At 39.2% G+C, this 25,023-nt stretch overlaps 1 long non-coding RNA gene and 1 other non-coding gene across 2 annotated transcripts in view; both read right to left on the bottom strand.

Moving 5' to 3' along the window:
- The window catches only part of LOC138752240 (uncharacterized), a 192,176-nt gene that overhangs the window by 3,366 nt on the left and 163,787 nt on the right, over positions 1-25,023 (bottom strand). The window lies entirely within an intron of this gene.
- On the bottom strand, positions 633-739 carry LOC138752108 (U6 spliceosomal RNA). Its single transcript, XR_011350382.1, has one exon. It is a non-coding gene; the product is annotated as a U6 spliceosomal RNA (small nuclear RNA).

Below are 25,023 nucleotides of genomic sequence, written 5' to 3'. Positions count from 1 at the left end.
GGTGTTGTGAGATCCAATCCTCCATAGCTTGAGGCTACTTGGATTTCAAAAGCAAGACAATATGAGAATTTTCGCTGGCAATGGTAATCATGTTGACAATGTCAAAATCCCATGCCATTGCTCATTTTGACCCCTGCTGTTCTCCCACACTCTTATGCTGGTTCTCAACATCTCTTTATATGCAGATAAATGGGTGAAGCAATGAATCACATTGGATGTTGATAATATCCAGGAATATATTAAAGAAGTAAATGAGTGCACTTTTACAATGAAACAGGTGCTTAAAGTGGAGCAAATCTGTATGCACAATAATGTCCTCAGATCTTGTCTTATTCTTTCATCACTAATGTTGATTGGACATGGGTTTTTGGCTGGAAAGTCTTCCTCTGCACCTGTGCCAAATCAAGGTTACAGATACAAGCTCCCAAAATTAACCATGTTTCTATTTTCATGGATGGTGCCTGATCTCCTGGGAGCTTCCAGAATTTTTTGTTTTTATTTTAAATTTCAACATCTCCATTTTTTAAATCCTACACTAATTCTATTTTAGTGTTCTGACATTTCCATCGGTGCCCCTCCCATTACACATCAACACCCCAATTCTTCTTTGTTTATTATTTATTTTTATTTAATTAAACATGGAATGCTTCATGAACTTGCGTGTCATCCTTGTGCAGAGGCCATGCTAATCTTCTCTGTATCGTTCCAATTTTAGCATATGTGCTGCCAAAGCGAGCACAACACCCCAATTCTTTTACCTATACACGAGGGGGCATTTTAGAATAGTCAAAATAATGTACAGTTCCAACCCAATATGGGAGAACATCAGACCACGCAGATAAAACTCAGGCGGTCAGAAAGAGAATGGACAAATGCCACACTGAGGGCATCTGAGGCTAGGACTAAACTTGGGTCACTGAAGCTGTAAAGGAGTAACTCTCCTTGCTGTATCCTTATGTCAGTATTGATAGAGATAACAACATCAGTGCTTGCAGCAGCAATGATGGACTTTCATTTTCATTTGGTGATAAAAAGGAGGCCCAAGGCCAATTTTATGTGTTATGTGTTGCAGGATTACCAATTGGAAAGGTAAATTTAGTCATACAGCATGGTTAACAGCCCATTTCGGCCCACGGGTCTGCGATACCGAATTTATAGCCCATTAACCTACACTTCCAGCATAATTTTAAAGGTGGAATGAAACCAGAGCCCCTAGAGTAACCCTATGCAGACACAGGGAGAACGTACAAATTTCCCACAGACAGCACAGGATTCAAACCCCAGTCTGGACCCGATTGCTGGCACTTTAAAGGCATTGCACTAACCGCTACGCCAACCATGCTTCATAAAGGAACCCCAGTCTTCTGATACTACACCTCCTCTGAAGATAACTCCATTTTGTATCCTTTTCCCTTCATCCAATGTAGGATGCAACAAGCTAGCAGGTATAATGGAGAATTAAAGTGACAGGCATGGGAAACCCAGTGTCATCGCTGCAGTCTGAGCATAGGTGCGTCACAAAGTGGCCATCAATCTGTGCGTTGACTTCTCCAATGCAGAGGAGACCACATTGTAAGAAGCGTTATATTGGAAGAAGTCCAAGTAAATAGCTGCTTCACACAGAAAGGCAGGTTGGATCCCCAAATAGTCTGTTTGTAGGTTAATTGGTTACATGTGTGCATTTGAATGGCATAGGCTTGAGGAACAGAAAGGAGCTATATGCTAAATTAAAAATAAATTACATTTCAAAATTTGTCTTTTTTTTTTCTTATGCTAGGAATGAAGGACATGCCAAACTTGCCAGGCAAATCTTCCAGTTCTGCATTTCACAACTCCTACGTCTTTCATTTTTTTAGATTCTCTTGTCTCTGCTCTCACTCTCCAACTGCTCCCATTCATTCATTGATCAGGAAAGCTTGTTTCCAACTTATTCCATTGGTCAGCCCAGTTTTACATGATCAGAGGCATTCCCTCTTCCTCAACACTCTCCGCAGCTTACAGCTTCCTTTCTCTTCTCCCCAGTTCTCAAGAAGGGTCTATAACTTGAAACATTAACTTTATTTCTCTGCCCATATGTTGCCTACATGCTGAGTATTTTGAGTATTTTCTGTTTTTATTTTACATTTACAACATCTGCAGATTTTCTTTCAGGTACATGGCAGAATCACCTGGTTTTTCAAAGTGCACGATGGTCTTTTCCAGTTCACCTCAATTACTGTGGAACTCAGTCAAGGAGGGGGTGAGAAAATTGGTGCGAAAGACAGAAACAAAAACAAATCAAAATTACATTATTACTTCAACTCCTCAATATCCTTTGTACTTCTGAATCTTTTTCTGGAATGCTATTTATCTATATGATCAGAAAACAGTTCCATAACTATATCTGAGATGTATTTGAAACAATACAATATTCAATGTCAAATGTGTAGTAATTAATAGAATTGTATCATGTGGTTGACGTCAGCAATTGGACTTGCAGAGGAAGGCTTTGGGTGAGAGTAAGTGTGGAGACTGAAAATAGGGCAATCAAAGGGTTAATGTAGAAACACAGTAAAGCTGGAGGTATCCTCAGACCTCACAGCACCCATAGGAGGGCAGTGAGAATGCTGAACGGCTAAAGGAACCAACCATCCGAGACTCTCCCATAGGATGGCAGTGAGAATGCTGAACAGCTAAAGGAACCAACCATCCGAGACTCTCATATAGGAGGGCAGTGAGAATGCTGAACGGCTAAAAGAACCAACCATCCAAGACTCTCCCATAAGAGGGCAGTGAGAATGCTGAACAGCTAAAGGAACCAACCATCTGAGACTCTCATATAGGAGGGCAGTGAGAATGCTGAACGGCTAAAGGAACCAACCATCTGAGACTCTCGTATAGGAGGGCAGTGAGAATGCTGAACAGCTAAAGGAACCAACCATCCGAGACTCTCATATAGGAGGGCAGTGAGAATGCTGAACGGCTAAAAGAACCAACCATCCGAGACTCTCCCATAGGAGGGCAGTGAGAATGCAGAACGGCTAAAGGAACCAACCATCCAAGATTCTCATATTTATTTACTTATTTATTTGTGTATAAAAATATGTCCTGCATATGTATTGTTTGTCAGTTTGTGTATTATGTCTGGTTGAGTGTCAATGTGTTTTGCGCTGAGAACTGGAGAACACAGTTTTGCCAGGTTGTACTTGTACACTCAGATGACAATAATTTTATTTTAATATTTTATTCGGAGAACTTTCAATCAACATGCAGTCAAGATGAAGATGCATCAATATCAATATCAATCATATTAATAAAATTATACAAATATTGATCCACGTGTTGATATTAAAGGAGGTGAGAAAACAGAAGAGTTAACATGTGGTTCAATGTCTATGTTGAACCAAAGGGAGATAAAGATAATAGAGAGAAAGAAGAACAAAATAAGTGGAACCTTCCACACCCCACCCCCCAAACAAGAAGAAGAAAAATGAAGAAAAGAGAGAGAATAAGAAAAAGAAAAGATTGGCTTCACCTGGGATAAATCCCACTCCCATCAAGGGACAAATAACCTGACTTATCTAGGGTCCTTGGTGCTGCGAGCACAGGGGAAAAGACAAGAAGGGAGAATCATTAAAGATTTACCCCGTTGTACCTTGGGTTAGAATTCCAAATTCGTGAAAATACATCCCATCTATTTCTGAGGTTTTTGGTGATCTTCTCCAGAGGAACACAATTGTGCATTTCTATCTTCCAGTGGGCTAAACCTAATTGGGAATCAAATTTCCAAGTATCTGCATTTCCAGGCCACTGCTAAAGCAAGCTTAATGAATTTTAAATGATATTTCAACAGACTCATTTTAGGTCTTATATCTTCTAAATTCCCCAATAAAAATAATACAAGTGCCTGATGGTATCCAATTCCAGTAATTTTTTTTTTCCCAGGAGATTACCCAAATCTTTCCAGAAAGGTCTCACTTTAAGTCATGACCAGGTTGAATACAAGAGAGTACCTATTTCTTGACTACATTGAAAACATTGGTCTGATATTGTTAAAGTCACGCTCCTGTCAAGATATAAAAAGTACAACCAAGCCACACAGTACAATTCAAGCAGATTTGATTCGAATAACGCTAGCGGGAATGAGCAGTCATTAGTGTTGGGTGGATAAGGTCACCTCACTAAGGCTGTTTGGTGTCATTCAAAAAATACAGTCACAGGGTAAAATATTTAAGGCATTTTCCTGCATACTCATTGGATAATATTTCTTTGAAGATATTGCTACAGCTTATATTTTACATTTTGCATATCCTCTTCCTGAAGACAGGGAAATGATTTCCTGTTGATCATTTAATCTCATGTACCAGTTATAATTAAGAACATCCTTCTGGAAAACAAAAAAATTAACAGAAGTCTGGAAGGGTTGCTCACAGTACTCATCCATATCTATTCTCTGCCTGCGTGATTTCTGCCATCCAATTTAAATATGTAAATGGCTAGTTTCATAGTCATCTTACATCTCAAAGTTGACAATGGTGACCAAAACTTCAGCACTGAATCAATGCCATTCAGAGACTGAGTGATTCTGGATGCTTATTGCAATCTTTAGATCGCATCTAACAGGTAGTAGTCAGTTAGCACTATCATGTTAAAGAGATCAGGCAGGCATTAGGATATAGTCAGTAGAAGAGGTGAGAATTGATTCCTGTCTGGAATGTCCCTGATTACACTCTCTCTCCCAGCTTACTGGCAAAGTCTGTGTGATGGTTTCCATATAACCATATAACCACTTACAGCACAGAACAGGCCAGTTCGGCCCTACTAGTCCATGCCGTAACAAATCCCCACCCTCCTAGTCCCACTGACCAGCACCTAGTCCATACCCATCCAGTCCTCTCCTCTCCATGTAACTATCCAGTCTTACCTTAAATGTAACCAGTGATCCTGCCTGAACCACGTCTGCCGGAAGCTCATTCCACATCCCCACCACCCTCTGCGTAAAGAAATTTCCCCTCATGTTCCCCTTATAATTTTCCCCCTTCAATCTTAAACCATGTCCTCTAGTTTGAATCTCCCCTTTTCTTAATTGAAAAAGCCTATCAACATTTACTCTGTCTGTCCCTTTTAAAATCTTAAACACCTCTATCAAGTCCCCTCTCAATCTTCTACACTCCAGATTAAAAAGCCACAGTCTGCACAACCTTTCCCTGTAACTCAGACCCTGAAATCCTGTCAACATTCTCGTGAACCTTCTCTGCACTCTCTCTATTTTGCTTATATCTTTCCTATAATTTGGTGACCAAAACTGTACACAGTACTCCAAATTTGGCCTCAGCAATGCCTTGTACAATTTCATCATAACCTCCCTACTCTTGAATTCAATACTCCGATTTATGAAGGCCAACATTCCAAATGCCTTCTTCACCACACCATCTACCTGAGTATCAGCCTTGAGGGTACTATTTACCATAACTCCAAAATCCCTTTGTTGCTCTTTACATCATAATTCCCATAACTAGATATTCTACGGCTAATATTCTACAATATTTCCAATTTGAATTTATATTATTTTTGTGGAGTAAGGTTTAGCTGATGCAAGAAGTTGTATTGCACCAGTCAATACCTTGCATTAATCGTGTTAAACATGTGGTCCCGCCATAAGTCAGACCAGTAAAATGGATCAATTTCTGTACCCAAATCTGATTCCCACTTTTGTCTTGAATTTTCAAACCCTTGTTTAGGCGTTCCTGCCTGAAGTAAGGAATACATTTTGGAAATAATTTTTTTGTCCTCCTCTGTCGAACCAGAGTCTGTTTCGCTACACTATGGTAAGGTTAGTGCTGGACCTAATTTGTTCCTTAAGTAAGATCTCAACTGAAGATAGCAGAAAAAAATGCATTTAAAACTCCATATTTATTCCTTATTTTCTCAAAGATTATAAATTGTCCCTGCTCAAAACTATCCTCAATACACAACCCCTCACTGGGACCAGGAGTGCACAATTTTATTATCAATTGTTAATGGAATTAACATATTTTGAACCTCTTTTTTATTAAGTGAAAGAACCCCCCCCCCCACCCCACCCCTGTCCACAATTTGGCCATAAATTTTATTCCATATTGCAATTATATGCTTTAATGGGAGTTTCCTTAGGGCCAGATAATAATTTAGAATTCCATTTATATATAAGGTTTTCTGCTATCTTCTCACCAACCTTATGCAACTCCAATTTTACCCATGGAGACTTGTCTCCTCCATCAAACTAGGAGGTGACAAACTTCAATTGGGTTGCCCAGAAATATTTTTGAAATGTGGGAGCATTAATCTTCCCAATTCATAATTCCAAGATTCCAAGTTAACTTATCAATGGAGACTCTGGAAGGCTTACCTTTCCATGGAAACTCCCTGATACATTTATTAAGGTTTTGAAAGTATCTCTGAGGTATAGGAACAACCAAACTTTGAAAAAATATTGTTCTCTAGGCAGCACTTTCATTTTAATACAGTTGACCCTTTCAACCAAAGCTATTGGGAGGGCCACCCATTTATTATACTCAGCCTCAATTTTCCAAAACAAAGGAAGATAATTCAAAGTGTATAAATTCTACAGTTTGATATCCACCTTAATACCTAAATATTTGGGGGAGTCACATGATGGAGTAGAGGCTGGTCGGGTAAAATCAGCCCTCTCCATAAAAAAATTTAAAAAGTCAGGAAAAGACCAAGCTCAACAAATATAAAATACAAGAAATAGAAGATAAAGTTACAGAGAAGAGAAAGAAGATGGCACCCAAGAAGGAGAAAGTAAAAACAACCAGAAAAAAAGAAGAAAAGTCACCAGAGAAGAAAGAAGAAGGACTTACCTGCATGAAGAAACAGGGAGCTGTGGTGGTGAAGAGCACCCAATCTCTGAGGTTGGTGCCTGCCCTGTGGAGTCGTGACCTCCTGACCGGTGGACTACAAAATTGGCTCTCGGAGCCAAACAAAAGTGCAGAGTCACGCATGTGCAGTGCACAATCAAAGGAAAAAGAAAAGACTGAAAAGAGGGGGGCTCAGCCGAGAAGCGGGCAGCCACAGCACGACCAGTTGAGGGACACCCGACACCAGGGCACTCAGCTGGAGGATGAGGATGGTGGCAGAGGAGGAAGCGAGGAACCAGGTGAGGGAGAAAGACAGCGGGGTGACCGACAAGAGGATCAACAGCAGGAGGCCTGATAGACAGGCAGCCCAGGAGGGGAGGACCAACAGCAAGAGGCCCAGTAAGAGGAGGGCTGACAAATAGATATAAGCAACTCATCAGGAAAAACAGAAGAGACATTGACACAAAGAAGAGAAGATGAAGACACAAACACAGGTACAGACACAGAAGAAGAGGAAGAAGAAGACCAAAATCTTCACAGAGAAATAGAAGGTAAAATAGATGGACAGAATATAGATAAAGCCTTTTTTGAAGAACAAATGAGATCATTAAAAGAATGGTTGTCATTAGAATTTAGTGCAATTAAAAGAAAAATGAAAAGTGCAGAACATAAAATGCAAAGTCTAGACCTGGTCATGACAGAAATAGGGAAAAGAGTAGAAAATATGGAAGAGCGGGAAACGGCTGTAGAAATGGAAGTAAATGACTTAAGAGAAAAATTGGAAGTAAGTGACAAAAAAAATTAAAGAGACATAAGAGTTGTTATCTCAGAAAATTGATATGTTGGAAAATTATAGTAGGGGAAACAACATAAAGATAGGGGGCCTGAAGGAGGATGAAGAAAGCACAGACATGTAGGAATTTATATTTATATTTAAGGTCCTGGGAATGACAGAAATACAGGAAGAAATGGAAATAGAAAGGGCACACAGAGCACTAGCTCCGAAACCACAGGCACATCAAAAACCAAAATCCATTTTAGTAAAATTTTTGAGATATATGACAAGAGAAAATATACTGGAGTGGGCAAGGAATAAAATTAGAGAAGACAATAAACCATTGGACTTCAAGGGTCAAAAAATATTTTTTTACCCAGACATGATTTGAACTCTTAAAGAAGAGGAAGGTGTTTAAAACAGTGGAAATGATTTTATGGAAAAAAGGTTATAAATTCACGTTAAGACATCCAGCTGTACTTAAAATATTTACACCCGGGGAGCAAAACAGACTATTCTCAGATCCAGAGAAAGCACAAGAATTCACAGAACATTTCCAGGACAGGAGAAGAGATGAAGAGATGTAACAAGAATGAAGAATGGCGATAAAGTATATATAAAGATGTAAAAACAATGTATATGTAAAGAACTAAAGAGGGGAAAGAGAAAGGAAGGAAGGAAGGAAGTAAGGGGGAAAAAAAGAGAGAGGTTCGTTATATGTGTAAAAATAAAGTGTTTTCTGGGGGGACTTGGGGGGGGGGTAGGGAATAACCGTCACTACAAAATCAGTTGATGCTTCCGAGAAAGATTGCAATTCAAATGGAAAGGGGAGTTGTGGTTGCCCGGCAAGGGATAAGGCAACACAGAGAGGGGGGAGCATTCGGGGTTAAGGTATTATTGGGTGTGGGAATTGTTGGAGTATTTTATGTTTTAAATGTGTTGTCATATATTGAGTTTAAAAAGGAAAACTAAGAAATTAAAATGGGGAAAAGGGGGATGGAGGTTACAAGGAAGCAGAAAAGAGGGGTAAGCAAGACATAAGATGGCCACGTTGAACTATATGACTATAAACATTAATGGAATACATAACCAAATTAAAAGGAAGAGGCTACTAAATTTACTGAAGAAAGAAAAAATAAATATAGCAGTTGTGCAGGAAACACATTTAACTGAAGTGGAACATAACAAATTAAAGAGAGACTGGTTAGGACACATAGTGGCAGCATCATATAATTCAAAAGATAGAGGTGTAGCTATATTAGTTAACAAAAATGTACCAATCAAAATAGAGGAGGAAATAATAGATCCAGCAGGGAGGTATGTGTCAGATATACTAAGAATTTTGGAATTTGCTCAATATATATGCACCTAACGAGGAGGATCAAAAGTTTATGCAGGATTTTTTTTTGAAGATTGCAGACACACAAGGAAATATATTGATAGGAGGGGATTTTAACCTTAATTTGGATCCAATGTTGGATAAAACTGGACAAAAGACAAGCAAAAAGAATAAAGTAGCCAAATTTATGGTTAAATCAATGCAGGAAATGAAACATATGGATATATGGAGGAGGCAACACCCAAGAGAGAAGGAATATTCATATTATTCGCGTAGGGATAAACATACTCAAGGATTTATATGTTTTTGTTGTTGGCCCATATTCAAGGGAGAGTTAGGAAAACTGAGTATAAAGCTAGACTACTATCAAATCATTCACCCCTGGAGGACATCCCACCAAGAACATATAGATGGAGGTTAAATTCCATGCTACTTAAAAGGCAGGAATTTAGAGAGTTTATTGAACGCCAAATTAAAACATATTTTGAAATAAGCACAGAATTAGTGAAAGACAAATTTATATTATGGGATGCAATGAAAGCCTTCATTAGAGGACAGATAATAAGTTATGTCACTAAGATGAAAAAGGACTACAATCAGGAAATAGAGCAGTTGGAAAGGGAGATAGTAAGTACAGAAAAGGAACTAGTAAAAAGGGACGATATAACAAAAAAAGAGAATTGGCGGACAAAAAATAAAATACGAAACATTACAAACATACAAGGTGGAGAACGACATAATGAAAACAAAGCAAAAGTATTGGAGAAAAAAAAACACATAAAATATTAGCCTGGCAACTTAAAACAGAACAAGCTAAAAGAACTGTATTGGCATGAAGGAAAAAGGAGATAAAAATTCCATATGACCCAACAGAGATTAATGAAAACTTTAAGGAATTTTATGAACAATTATGCCAAACTGAGAATGAGGGGAAAGATGATAAAATAGAAGAGTTTTTAGCTAAAATTGAACTGCCAAGATTGCAAGAAGAGGAAGAAAACAAACTAATAAAACCATTTGAAATAGAGGAAGTACAGGATATATTAAAAAAGCTGCCAAACAATAAAACACCAGGAAAGCATGGATTTCCAATAGAATTTTATAAAACATTTAAAGAGTTAATAATTCCTCCTCTCCTGGAAATAATGAACCAGGTAGAAGAAACACAAAACTTGGCAGATTCATGTACGACAGCAATAATTACAGTAATACCAAAGATGAGGAAGGATCCATTAACACCAGCATCATATAGACCAATATCTCTACTTAACTCAGATTATAAGATAATAGTGAAATTATTAGCAAGCAGATTGGCCAATTGTGTACCAAAAGTAGTAAAAAATGATCAAACTGGATTTATTAAGAAAAGACAAACAGCGGATAATGTCTGTAAACTTATTAATCTAATTCATGCAGTTCAAGGAAATAAGAAGCCAACCGTTGCTGTTGCATTAGATGCTGAAAAAGCCTTTGACAGAGTAGAGTGGAACTACTTATTTAAAGTATTACAGAAGTTCAATCTACAAGAAAAATATATTAATTGGATTAAGGCATTGTATAATGGACCATTGGCAAAGATAGCAGTAAATGGATATGTATTAAACCAATTTAAATTAAGTAGGTTAACTAGAGACAGGGAAGTTCATTATCCCTCTCATTGTTCACCTTAGCAATAGAACCATTGGCAGAACTGATAAAAATAGAAAATGATAAAAATAAATGAGGAGTATAAAATCAGTTTATTTGCAGATGACATCATAGTATACCTAACAGAACCAGAAATATCAATAAAAGAATTATATAAGAAATATTGAAGGAATATGGAAAAATATTGGGGTACAAGATCAATGCAAATAAAAGTGAAGTGATGCCAATGAATAATGCAGATTTACAGAATTTAAAAAAGAATCACCATTTAAATGGCAAGCACAAGCAATCCGATACCTAGGGATCAGGTTCGATAATAACAAGCCACTTGTACAAACCAAATTATCAGCCACTAATAAAGAAATTGCAGGAACATTGGAAAGAATTACCGCTAGCATTGATAGGGAGGGTAAACTGCATTAAAATGAATGTGTTCCCAAGGATTCAATACTTATTTCAAAAGTTACCAATTCCCTTAAGAGAGAAATTCTTTAATGAACTAAAGGGAATAATGAGGAAATTCTTGTGGAAAGGGAGGAAACCGAGGGTAGCATTAGACAAATTAACAGAGGTATAACCAAGGTGGTTTGCAGTTACCAAACTTTAGAAATTATTATAGAGCCACACAATTAAGGTATTTATCAGATTTTTACCAGACAAGGGAAAAACAAAACTGGACTCAGAACTAGATAAAATAGGGGAGAAAGTTGGTGCAATATAAAAGCTCACCAGTACTGCATCATTTACTTAATACATGGAAGAAGATCCACTTAGAAAGGAAAAAATCAAATTACCAAATACCAAAATTATTATTGCCGCAAAATCCACTAATCCCTTTTATAATAGATAACCTTTCCTTTAGAAAATGGGAGAGAAAAGGAATCAAAAGAATAGAAAATTGTCTTTTTGGGAAATAATTTATTAACATTTGAATAGTTGAAGTACAAATATGGAATAACTCATGGTACAATGTTTGCATATCATCAAATGAAATCTTATTTAAAGGATAAATTGGGAAACAGATTGAGATTACCAGAAGGAAGCAGCTTTGAATATGTGATTACAGACACAATGATAATTAAAAGATTTATAACGAACATGTACATTAAGCTGCAAGATAAGGAAAATGATGAAATAAGCTATAAACCTAAACAAAAATGGGAAAAGAATTTAAACATAAAGATAAAAAATGAAGCATGGGAAAAGTTATGTTCTGGAACTATGAAGAATACAATAAACATAAGGTTACGCATGATACAGTATAATTGGTTACACAGGTAATATATCACTCCTCAAAAATTAAAAGAATGGGATCCAACATTATCAGATAGATGTTTTCACTGTAAGAAGGAAATGGGAACAACAATACACGCAATTTGTGCATGTACAAAAGTGAATACGTTTTGGGAAGAACTAAATCAGATATTAAATAAAATCACAAAAAATAACATACCAAAAAATCTAGAGATCTTTCTTTTAAGTAACATAAAAAGTAAAGAATTAGGGCTCAAATTGGATAAAGTGCAAAAAAGATTCATTATGATAGCCTTAGCAGTAGCAAAAAAATGTATAATGTCAACTTGGAAAATGGAAGAGAGCCTGAGAATACAGCAATGGTACATGGAAATGAATAAATGTATTCCATTGGAAAAAATAACATATAATTTAAAAAATAAAGTCACATTATTTGAACAAATTTGGGAACCATACATGGAACATAACAGAGAAAGCTTGCCTCGGACCTCCATCCCCTAAAATGATAAAAAGACAAAATGACTTGATTCAGTGTGTAAAAATAGATGACGCATTTTTCTTGTTTATTTTCCTTTGTGTGAAGTCATTGTTTTATGGTTTTATTGTATTGTATACATTACATTGAATATTTATTGGTTTTGGAGGGGGGTGGGAAGAGAGGAGGGAGGGAAAGGGGGAAAAAGGGAGAAAATGCTACTGTGTATATTTAATGAGAAACATTTGTACATATTTTGCTTGATATGGTTCACAGTGTGAAAAATAAAAAAATATTTTAAAACACCTAAATATTTAACCATATTGCCCAGCCACTTAAATTGGGAATTTCTCTTAATTTGTTTATATTTCCCACCTGTAAGTGGCATAATTTAGCTCTTGTCCCAATTGATTTTATAACTCGACATAATCCCAAAGTCTTCCAATTTAACTGGTTCTGTCAGATATACCAGAATATCATCACCAAATAAATTCATTTTATTTTCTTCCTCATTGATCCTGAAACCCTTTATGTCTGGATCTAGATGGATGAATTCCGCTAATAGTTCAATAGCCAGGAAGGAAAGTGCTGGAGATAATGGTCAACCTTGTCTTCTAGATCTGGGCAGTGGGAATGCTGATTAAAATTGACCATTAGTTATTACTTTTGCTTTAGGCTCAAAATATAGAGCTCTAACCCAATTAATAATTGTTTGACATAGTCCAAATTTTTCCAGCACTTTAAATAAAAGTTCCACTCCAGTCTGTCAAAGGCTTTCTCTGCATCTTGAGTGATGTTGACACTCACACCATCTCTTGTTTGCACCAGATGTATAATACTGAGCAATCTGCATACATTATCTGCTGATTGTTAATTTTATAGTCCATATTCAAAAGTGATATGAGCCTATAAAATGATGGTTTCAATTGATCCTTATCTCTTTTGGGAATCACCATAATAAGTACTGTTAAAAAGGACTCTGGGAGAGTGTGAGTCACCACTGCCTCTACAAACAGAGGTATTACTAAATCTTTAAAATCTCTATAAAAATTCCAGTGGAAATCCGTCCTCTCCCAGGAATTTAGTAATTTGCAAGTAGGTTAACACTTCCCCTATCTCAATTTGAGTAAATGGAGCATTTAACCCTTCTCTTTCTTCAAAATTCAAATTTGGGAGATCCAACAGTGGCAGGAAACTCAATTTTATTCAAATCCCACACCAATTGAGATTTATATAAATTAACATAAAATTTCTTGAAAGCTTCATTTATATCCTCTGGTTTGTAAGAGGTCCTGTCTGAGTCTAGCTTAACCATATTTATATTTCTGGAGGCTTATTCTGTTTACAACTGCCAGGAGAGGACCTTATGGACTCTAGCTCATAGTATTTCTGTTTAGATCTTGTTATCAGTTTTTTTCCCATTTTATATGTATATATTGTATTATACTTGAGCTTTTCATTAATTAACTGTCTATGTTTATCCTCAGAGCCCACAGATGACAATAAACTTGACTTGTTATTTAAAAATAATCTTTCCTGTATATCAATTCTGAAATAGCAAATATTGTTGAATACTGGAAAGACAATTGATTTTTGAGTGTCCGGTCTCCATATGATATGACATCATGAGGATCTTCATAACATCGTACAGATATTCCAAAATAAAGATTTTGCACAGTGCACTGTGCATTGTCAAGATGTCCCAAATCATCGAAGACATTCCTTTGAAATTCTGCATCAAATGCATTGAGGGAAATGTTCAAGCCAATTTAGACAGGGTACTAATTCCTTAAAGCTATGTGACAATGACACCTGTGATGAAAGATGAAGTAAATTTCAGGACACTGATGATAACTCCCTTGTTCTTCCTTAACAAGTGCTGGAGAATCTTTTCCATCCTGCTGACAAGGCAGCTTGTGAATCTTCATGGGACACCCACTGCATCCAGTGCTCCTGTTGTGGCCTCCTATACATCAGAAACTGGACACAGACTCGGAAACAGTTAAAAATTCCACTCAGCTGCTAAAGCAGCCATTTCTATTGGGCGTTGATTAGTAACGGTGCCAAAAGTTATGGAGAGGAGGCAGGAGAATAGGTTGAGAGGAAAAAGAGAATATCAGCCAAACTTTGAATGACAGAGCAGACTTGATGGCTCACAGGGCATTCTTCTGCTCCTAAATCTTATGGGTCTAACGATGATTGTAGAGCAAGACTTTAACCTGCAACTTTTGGCTGAATCAAAGAATTGTCAACTGAACCAATGTTAGTCATCAAGGCTGCATTATTCATGTTATTTGTGGTTTGTAATTAGTTTGATCTGGAAGGTCATCTATTCAATGTGGATTTTGCTTCACTTGATATTTCTTCTCTACACAATGGTTAGTGATTCTTATAATAATGCAACAAATTTAAAATAAAATGCATAGAAACAGAGTTGTTGAAGATTTCCTTTAGTTAAATAAGAGTCACATGTTTTTTATCTGACATTTCAGATTTGTAATATGAATACAAATAAAAAAATAATTTTGTTACAAAGAAGGAAGGCCATGATTCTTTGTATGCAGGGAAATATTATTCATTGTGATATTCTGGTTCGGTTGGGCTGGGAATACTGCTTGTGAAAGGCATGATTTTCTTCAGGAAGTGGATGACTATGTTTTGCTCCTTTCAGTGGAAGCTATGAATTCAAGTATGAAGAACAAAAATGCTAATTTATTAAAAGTAGTTTTCTCACGGCTGAGCTCAGTGCCCCAAGAATAAAAAATAATACTATTAATTTAAAGTCTCACCTAATGACTCCAAGCTATATGCCACTGAAAATAATAAATTGCATGCTGTGATAAAAGCTAATAACCTATTCTACAGTCACAAATACTGTTCCCTCTCTCCAAATTTGTTGAATGGAGGTGGTGCAACTTTATAATGATTGCTTACACGACCTGCAACTTGCTCCTTTACTTTTGAAGTTGAAAAATGATCACAAGGTGTTGTTTGAATCACATGAAAACATCCCTATAGCCTGAATGCATCTGAGATTGTCTGATCCCTGAAGCTAAACAGGCTTGGGACTGGTCAGTACTTGGAGGGGAGACCGCCTAGGAACACCAGGTGCTGTAGTCTTCCATGAGGGGCGCTGGACAAAGTGACAACTCTCTGTCTGCCTTATGGTAGACAAAAGTTAAAGAATTTCATATATGTTCATTCTAAATGTATAACATGACAATAATGAAACCTTTACATGGCATGTTAAACTTGCATTTACAGTGTCATTCGCTACCTTGGAGTATTCTTGTGCAGTGTTTTTTTTGAAGAGTAGTCTGTGGTAATGTAGGAAGCTGATTTATGTCAAGCAATCTCCTATAAGCATCAAAATGGTAATAACAAATAATTTGATTTATTGAAATTGATTGAGGGAATTCACATTGTCAGGATTTTTGGGAAAACACCCTGTTTGCTATTCCTTAAAATAATCCCAAGAGATGGCAAACATTTAACAAAGAAGTCAAATAGGGTATGAGTTTAAACTCCAGAGACAATTCAAGGCTAAGAGAACGACATTCTCAAAGTACTACATTCTGATTAGTCATCACATCTATGAACTGGAAATCAAATTCACAATTATGACCATCAGATGAGAGTATGTTAACAACAGAGCCCCACTTGGCATGATTTCTTAAGACTGTCATTGCTTTACTATAAAACCACAAGTTTAGTTAATTTAGTTTACAGATACAGATCCTTCCAGTCTATGAGCACATGCTGCCAAATTACACCCATGTGATCAGTGAATCTACTAATTCCGTACATTGTCGAAACGTGGGAGGAAACCGGAGCACTTGGAAGAAACCCACAGGGTCATGGGGAGAATGCACAAATTTCTTTACAGACAGCCATGGATTCAAACCTGAGTCACTGGCGCTGTGCTAACTGTGACACTACCAAGCCACCTTTGAAAATTGAGCTTGACATGGATATTAAATGAGTAGATTCAGTAGAGAAAACTCATAAAATAGGTAAGATGCAAGTGCTAGAGGCGTGATAAGTTTACAAGAGAGGAAGATTGCATTGTGTTTTTGATTAGGGAGAACATTAGAGGCAATAGGTAGGGTGGGTGTTCCTTGGGCATTCTCCTGTAAGGCTATATGGATGGAATGAAAAAAGGAATGATCATTTTGATGGGATTGTATTACTGTATTGACCCCCCCCCACCCCCACCAATTATCATCAGGAAGTAGAGGAGCAAACATATAAGGAGATCGCAGACAGCAGTAAGAATAATAGTGTCATATCAATGAGTGATTTTAACTTCCCTCTCTTGACCTAGTCTTCCACAGTGCAAAAGGCTTGAATAGGGTTGAATTTCTTAAGTGTGTCCAGAAAATATTTCTTCAACAATATACATAGAGCACACTGGACTTCCTTTTGGTAACGAGGCATATATAAGCCAGCACAACATCGAGGGCCAAAGGGCCTGTACTGTGCTGTTATGTTTTATAAAATAAAAGAGAATCCAAGGAGATATGACAAGTACTTTCAAGTCAAAAGAGAATTAGGCCCCATTAAAGATCAACAAGGATCACCATCCTAAATGACCCTTTCTTTTCTGAATTTATCGTGTAGAGTGATATGATGCTACGAAACCTGGGCAAGTTAATAGTGATATCTTTCAGTGAGTCTTCATTACAAAAGAGGAAGTGCTGGAGGTCTTAAAGTGCATTAAGGTAAGTAAATCTTAAAGGCCTGATCAAATGTATCCTATGACTTTATGAGAAGCTGGGGAAGAAATTGTGAGAGCCCTGACAAAAATTCTTCCATCATAATTAGCCACGGATGAGGTGCCGGAAGACTGAAAGGTGTCCCAGTGTGGGGCTCCAAACAGTCCTTTCAAGTGGAGCAACACTTCACTTGTAGATCCGTGGGAATGATCTACTGCATCCAGTGCTCCTTTTGTTATCTTCTCTAAATCGGAAGGATGAGGCACAGACTGGGAGATTGCTTCAGTGAGCACCTTTGCTCTGTCTGCATCAGTGAAAAAGATCTCCCAGTGCCCAACCATTTCAATTCTGCATCCCACTCCCATACTCAGATGTCTGTCCATGGACTCATATACTATCCCACCAAGGTCACCATAAATTGGAGGAACAACATTTGATTTACCATCTGGACACTCTCCAACCAGTTGGCATTAATATCGACTTTTCCATTTACTGCTAACCTACTCTACATTCTTCCTCTCTTTCCTTTCCCTTTGGCTTCTTCCCCTTAGCTCTCCACCCCTTCCCTCTCTATTCACAGAGCCATCCCTCCTTCCACTGCTTGCTGGAATGCTCTCCTTCCCTTATCCACCTGATACCACCTGCCTTTGGGTCTCTGCTCCTCCCCCTGCCTCTCCCCCCTTCCATTTTGTGTGGGCACATGGTCTCATTTTTCTATACCTTGATGAAGGGGTCAAGCCCAAGATGTTGGTTATGTATCTTTATCTTTGCTATATAAAGTACACTGTTTGACATGCTGTGTTTCTCCAGTAGTGTTTTAAGTTCAACCATCACATCTGCAAACTTTCGTGTTTTACTTCAATAGGCCAGGGCTGTTTTCTGTGGAACTCAGAAGGTTGCAAAGTATCCTTTTCCAGGTTATAAAGGGACGCAATTAATGTGAACAGCCAGTGTATTCCCAGTGTAAGAGAGCCTAAAACTAGAGGCAATCAATTTAAAGTGATGGGGAAAGATTTAAAGGAGACCTGAGATGCAGCTTTTTCACAGGGCAGGTGGTGCATATATGTAACCAGTTGCCAGAGGATGTAATTATGATACACTGAAACCTCATTAGAATGCGATTCATTAATCCGTGGAATCGTTTATAGCGCGGGTGTCTGTGGTCCCCAAACTGCTAAGGGGCGGGCTGATGACAATCAGCTGGTGATCCAACTCCCCGTGCCTGACAGACCCCCTCCCCACTGCCTGACAGCCCTTCCTTCCCCACTGCCTGACAGTCCCCCTCCCCACTGCCACTGCCCTCCGGCGTGGGACTTCGGGGCAGGGGCTTCCAGCGTGGGACATTGCGTTAGGGGCAGCCCAGCATGGGACACCACTAACCTGATGCCCTGAGGTGGCTGCCCCTTCCCTGGAGTCCCACGCCTGCCACCCCAGCCCCGAAGTCCCGCACCCCAGCAGCCCCTGCCCCGATGTCCCACACCTGCCACCCCAGCTCCGAAGTCCCATCCTGCTACCCAAGCCCTGATGTCCTGCGCCGGCCGCCCCTGCCCCAAAGTCCTGCGCTGCAGGGCAGGGGCAACGGGGAGAGGGGCTGTTAGGCGTGGGACTTTAGGGGCAGGGGCTTCCAGCATAGGACGTCGGGGCAGGTGCGGCTGGCACGGGACACTCTGACATATATGCATCTGTTCCGCGACTTGGATGTAACAGAGTATGAAATCACGGACCCGAACTACCGCATTCTAACGATGTTTTACTGTATTTAAAAGACATTGGGAAGAATGCGAGAATAGGAATGCTGTGGAGGATAGGGGCCAAATTCTGTCAAAAAGGACCAGCTCAGATGGACAACTTAGGTAGCAGTGTTGATTTGGGTCGAAGAGCTGGTTTCCATGCTGTAAAGCTTGATAACTCTTTCATTCTTCTGTTCCATATTGAAGCAATCACTTGGCTTTACAAACATGTAACCTGCATTTATTCCTCTCTTAAAATTAAGTAGTTTCCAAAGTTTAGAATTTTCTGATCAGTTCTATCCAATAATTGGGGACATTAATTGTGTCAACCCAACTTCAATTTCAACCACAGCGAGATCGCTATTAATTTGCATGGAGATTAGCACATCAGAAACCTTGAGAGTTGAGGAATGTAAATCAGACCATCATGACCATATAATATGATTCAGACAATTTACAGCAGCTCAATTTATTCAGCCACTTTAAAGCTGTTCATGGCTGTTAAAAATGGTGCTGTTTAAAAGCATAGATTTTAAAATGTTCTTTAAGAGAGATGGGATCGTTCAGCTTTTATGGTACCACTGATTTCTTTTTAGATTTTTATTCCATGTTGTCTTTGAGAGAAACATTTAGACACCAGCATCCTTCATCACAATTATAGTACAATGGGGCGCCAGATGGGAATTATGTTTTACTGTGAGCAACCTTCACACTTAGTGCCACAGCATCTGTCTCGGCTTTCCTTGTCATTAGGCCGAGAGGCAGGACCTAAACCATAGTATCTTTGCAAAAGAAAAATACCTGAGTCCCTGTAGAAAATGTTCATGGGCTGGATTTTGCTGGGGGAAAAAATCCTATTAGCAATGTGCAAATTGGACAACAAGTTCACAGAATTCTGAAATATGTTTTGTCAGAGATTGAGAGATTATTGGTCAAATTACACCAGTCAGTTCTTATAGCCTCCACCTTACCTAAAACACACCCATTTTTTTAAAGAATGCGAGGATAGTAAAATACACCAGAGCGATAGCACAACTATATTTTAAAAAGATAAAACTATTTTATGCATTTTTATCAATACCTCCGACACAGAAATAGAATTATCTCAATGTATTTCTATATATTGACACTAAGAGCAGCATTACTTAAAACCATTTTGAGTTGCATTGCAAGGTACCTTTATTTGTCATGTTTGGCCTGGAAGGCAGTCTGAAGAAAACTGAGGTCCTCCATCAGCCAGCTCCCCACCATGACTACCAGCCCCCCCCCCATATTTCCATCGGGCACACAAAACTCAAAATGGTCAACCAGTTTACCTATCTCAGCTGCACCATTTCATCGGATGCAAGGATCGACAAAGAGATAGACAACAGACTCGCCAAGGCAAATAGCGCCTTTGGAACACTACACAAAAGAGTCTGGAAAAACAACCAACTGAAAAACCTCACAAAGATTAGCGTATACAGAGCCGTTGTCATACCCACACTCCTGTTCAGCTCCAAATCATGGGTCCTTTACCGGCATCACCTACGGCTCCTAGAACGCTTCCATCAACATTGTCTCCGCTCCATCCTCAACATTCATTGGAGCGACTTCATCTCCAACATCGAAGTACTCGAGATGGCAGAGGCCGACAACATCGAATCCACGCTGCTGAAGATCAAACTGCGCTGGGTAGGTCACGTCTCCAGAATGGAGGACCATCGCCTTCCCAAGATCGTGTTATATGGCGAGCTCTCCACTGGCCACCGTGACAGAGGTGCACCAAAGAAGAGGTACAAGGACTGCCTAAAGAAAGCTCTTGGTGCCTTCCACATTGACCACCGCCAGTGGGCTGATATTGCCTCAAACCGTGCATCTTGGCACCTCACAGTTCGGCGGGCAGCAACCTCCTTTGAAGAAGACCGCAGAGCCCACCTCACTGTCAAAAGACAAAGGAGGAAAAACCCAACACCCAACCCCAACCAACCAATTTTCCCTTGCAACTGCTGCAACCGTGTCTGCCTGTCCCACATCGGACATGTCAGCCACCAACGAGCCTGCAGCTGACGTGGACATTACCCCTGCATAAATCTTCGTCCGCGAAGCCGAGCCAAAGATAAGAAAGATACCATAACTGCTAATGCTAGGTCAAGGTAGTGTTTCTTCACGCCCATAGAGCATATTTACATAAATCTTAAAACACAACACAATAAAAATCCATAATATACTAACATACATTTGTTCCACGAATTGAAGAGCCTAATGGCTTTGGGGAAAAAACAGTTTCACAAACTGGATGTGTGGGCCCGAGTGCTATGATACCTCATTCCGATAGCAGAAGGGAGAAAAGTTTACAAGAGTGGTGTGAAAAGTGCTTCACAATGTTATTTGCTTTCTGCAAGCATCGTTTTTTTATCTGTCTGAGGTCTTCCTGTCAAGAAGTCAAGAATCCAATTGCAGAGGGAGGTGTTTAGACCAAGCAGGCTCAACTTCCCTATCAGGTAATGAGGTACGATTGTGTTGAATACCGAACTGGTCAAAAACCTTATTTTCCAGGTGGGTGAGGGCTAGCTGGAGGGTGGTGGCAATGGCATTGTCCGTAGAGCGATTGGATCTGAATGCAAACTGCAGGGGGTCCAGTGACAGGGAAGCTAGAGCTTGATGTGCCCCGTTACAAGACTCAAACCACTTCATGATGGTAGGCATGAGTGCGACAGAATAGTAGTCATCGTGGAAGGACACTGATGCAATGGTAGTGGCTTTGAATCACATTGGAACCACAGCACTACTCAGGAAGATGTTAAAGATGTTGGTGAGAACATCTGCTAGCTTAGCTGCACATCACCTGAGCATTCTGCCGTGAATGTTATCCAGAGCAGTAGCCTAACACTCTCCTCACTTCAGCCACTGTAAGACACAGCTTCTGACCATTTGGAGGAGAGATGGTCTTTGGTGCCACATTATTTTTTGACTAAAAACACACATAGAAGTTGCTCAGTGCATCTGGGAGGGAGGCATCACCGGCACAGGCAGATGGTACAGTCTTGTGGTTGGTGATATCTTGAATACCTTCCACTAGTGCCTTTACTTTCAAAAGCTTATGTGATTGTGAAAGACACTGTATGAATGCAAGTCTTCCTTGTTTCTTGGGATCATCAATTGTTGTCTCAATCCATTCAGTCTCCTCAGTTTCAGGTCAGCAGTAGATCAGTGAATGAGGTCAGTTCCATTACTACCTCCTATCTTTCAAGATATACTCCATATCCCACCCTACTGCTATGGCACTGAATAACCTGCACACTCTCTTCTCAACTACAACTGGCTTAGATCTTCACCTACTCACTCAGCAATTTTGATTTTTTTCTTCCAATTTTTGAAACAATCATCCAAGTACTAATAAAACTTAGTACCACCAACAGAAATATATGCAGTCAATGGAATTATATAAAATTATTAGAGGTGTAGAAAATGGAAATAAAGTATTTTTCCAGGATGAAAATGTCACATGCTAGAGAGTATGGGTATATAGTGAGAGAGAGAGAGTAGCACAGAGCGTGGCGGATGCCTGGAAAGTGGGACGTGGGTGAATCAAATACAATCTCAATATTAAGAGACATTTTGATAGCAGGCGAAGAGGCAGGTGATGTAGGGATATGGACATGTGCAGGCAAATGGGATTAGTTTAGATTAGCATCATGGTCAGTGCAGTCATGGGGCTGTCCATGTCCATGTTCTATGTTCTGATAGTTCTGATGTCAGCCTGCAAATGTTGGTTCTTCACCGAGCCATTTGTTTTCCATTTACAAATTTGCTTGAATAATTATCTACTGGATAGGCAAAAGATTGTGTTTGACTGTCAATTGAAATTACTTGCTTTCGTTTCTTGAACCAGTACAGCATGATGGAAGAGTTACAACCTGAGTCTCAATGTGAATTGTGGACCAGAAATGACCACCTTCCACTACACATCAACAACTCTCTAGTAGAGAGAGTTGAAAGCACCAAGTTCCTTGGAGTTCATTTAACCAGTAGCCTATCAAGAACATTCAACATCTCCTCATTTGTCAGGAAGGCGCCACAGCGACTGCACTCCGGGAAGTTTGAGATGCGCAAGGCTACCAGCCACCATTATATCAACCTCCTTTAGCAGCTCTATCGAGAGAGTCCTGCCCAGCTGCATCACAGCGTGGTATGGTTGCTGCAGAGAAATGGATCAGAGGAAAATCTGAAGGACAATCAGAGTGGCAGAGACGATCACTGGAGTCTCCCTCCCCACTCCCTCATCGCCATAATCAACTGGGATCATTGTCTGAAGAGGACATGCAACATCATTGAGGAGCCCTTCCACCCCGCACACAGCAATTTTCAGCTGCTCCCATAGGGGAAGAGATGCAGGAGTATCAGAACCAGCACCACCAGGCTGAGGAACAGCCTCTTCCCATGGGCAGCGAGAATGCTGAATGACCAACAAACTGCTCGCACTAACCACCTGAGACTCTCATATGTAAAAAGCGATATTTATTCATTTATTTATTTGTATAAATGAAATACTTGTCCTGCTTATGTATTGTTTATCTGTACGTGTGTTATGTCTGCTTGTGTGTCTGCATGTTTTACACTGAGGACCGGAGAACACTTTTTCTTCGGGTTGTACTTGTGCAATCAGATGACAATAAACTTGACTTGACATCTTTTTAAATTATGCAGATACCTGCAAGTTAATAGGAACTCAAAGAGATGATCAAAACACTGTGTGTGCCACTTTTCACTGTGATGAGTGAGATGGATTATAATAAGTGAAATGACAGAAATCTACAATCCATCAGCATGTACAACTTTGAGAAGTAGACAACCAAAATTATTCAGTTAGCAAGGCTAGTTGAAATGACAAGATATTGATTCCATCCTAAAGTGCTGTGAATCATTCTTCACCATTCTTAGCTTTAAGCATTCAGTATGGATCTAGACAACTGGTCAATTGATCTTCTGGGATGGTCATTTATCGTCCCAGGCAGTGAGCTCTCAGGGTGTCTGTACATACAACAGTATATGCCTGCTTTACTTCCAATGCTACATTGTACTTAGCTGTCTGTGGAGAGGGATAACATAGAACCAGCTGGTAGGGTATAGCCTTTGACCATTTAAGCCTCATAATAGTTTGGGCTATCAATTAGAGAGGTTAACACAGTGCCCTCTTTAGACATGAGAGATAATGGAAGCTAGAATCTGGAGCAAAAATTGATCTACTGGAAAACTCATCATTAGTGGGGGAATCGTTGATATTTTGGGTTAAAATCCTTCATCATGTCTGTTGAGAGAGAGAGAGAGAGAGAGAGAGAGAGAGAGAGAGAGAGAGAGAGAGAGATAATGCAAGGATGAGAGAATGGATTTGAAAAAAAAGCCTGAACCAAATTTCTCGAGTTGTCCTGAGGTGGGAAATGATCAGATCATCAGGTAATCAGACAACTCACACATTCATTATTCCTGAAACAGAATCATTTTTTGCCATTTTAATCAGAGGTTTAATTATATTCCCCCAAATCTGGTAACTTATTTAAACAAGAATTTCATTCAATGTTAATAACATTATCTACGATGATCAGTTCTTTCAGACATTAGTGGTATTAGCAATTCAGTAGAAAATGATTGTATGGAAGTTTTAAAAATTAATTCTTTAATTGAAGAAGTTTAGTTCAGGCTTCCATAAATGTAATGAAAATTAAAGATAATATTTCAGCATTTTTTTTTGCCAGAGCAGCTTAATAATGCAATTACTTGAAAAATGTTTCCTTGGGTATAACCTCACAATTGCTTCCATGCCACATGCTGTTGCACTAAAGAGACTAATATGCAATTTGTTCACCTCTGATTCCTTCACCCTATGTGACACGCTCATACTGGGATTATTGAGATTTCACTAATCCACTTAATTTTACACACACTATGAAATGCCAAGCTGCATTGAAATGTTTTCATAAAAAAAGATCATAAAATTGCAATTGGTTTGTGACCAAATTAAAGATCCCCTGTAAAGATGGCATCACAGTGTCAGAAGATAGAATCTGATCCTGCTTTGGATTTGCACTTCCCTTATCCATAAAGAAAGTAAGTGTGTGTGTGTGTGTGTGTGTGTGTGTGTGTGTGTGTGTGTGTGTGTGTGTGTGTGTGTGTGTGTGTGTGTGTGTGTGTGTGTGTGTGGTGGGTGTGTGGGTGTGTGGGTGTGCGTGCGTGCGCGTGCGTGCGTGCGTGTGAAGAACTGCATCTGTC

Source organism: Narcine bancroftii, chromosome 1, assembly GCF_036971445.1.
Source record: "Narcine bancroftii isolate sNarBan1 chromosome 1, sNarBan1.hap1, whole genome shotgun sequence".
NCBI lineage: Eukaryota > Metazoa > Chordata > Chondrichthyes > Torpediniformes > Narcinidae > Narcine > Narcine bancroftii.
This window is presented reverse-complemented; position numbering and strand designations above follow the sequence as displayed.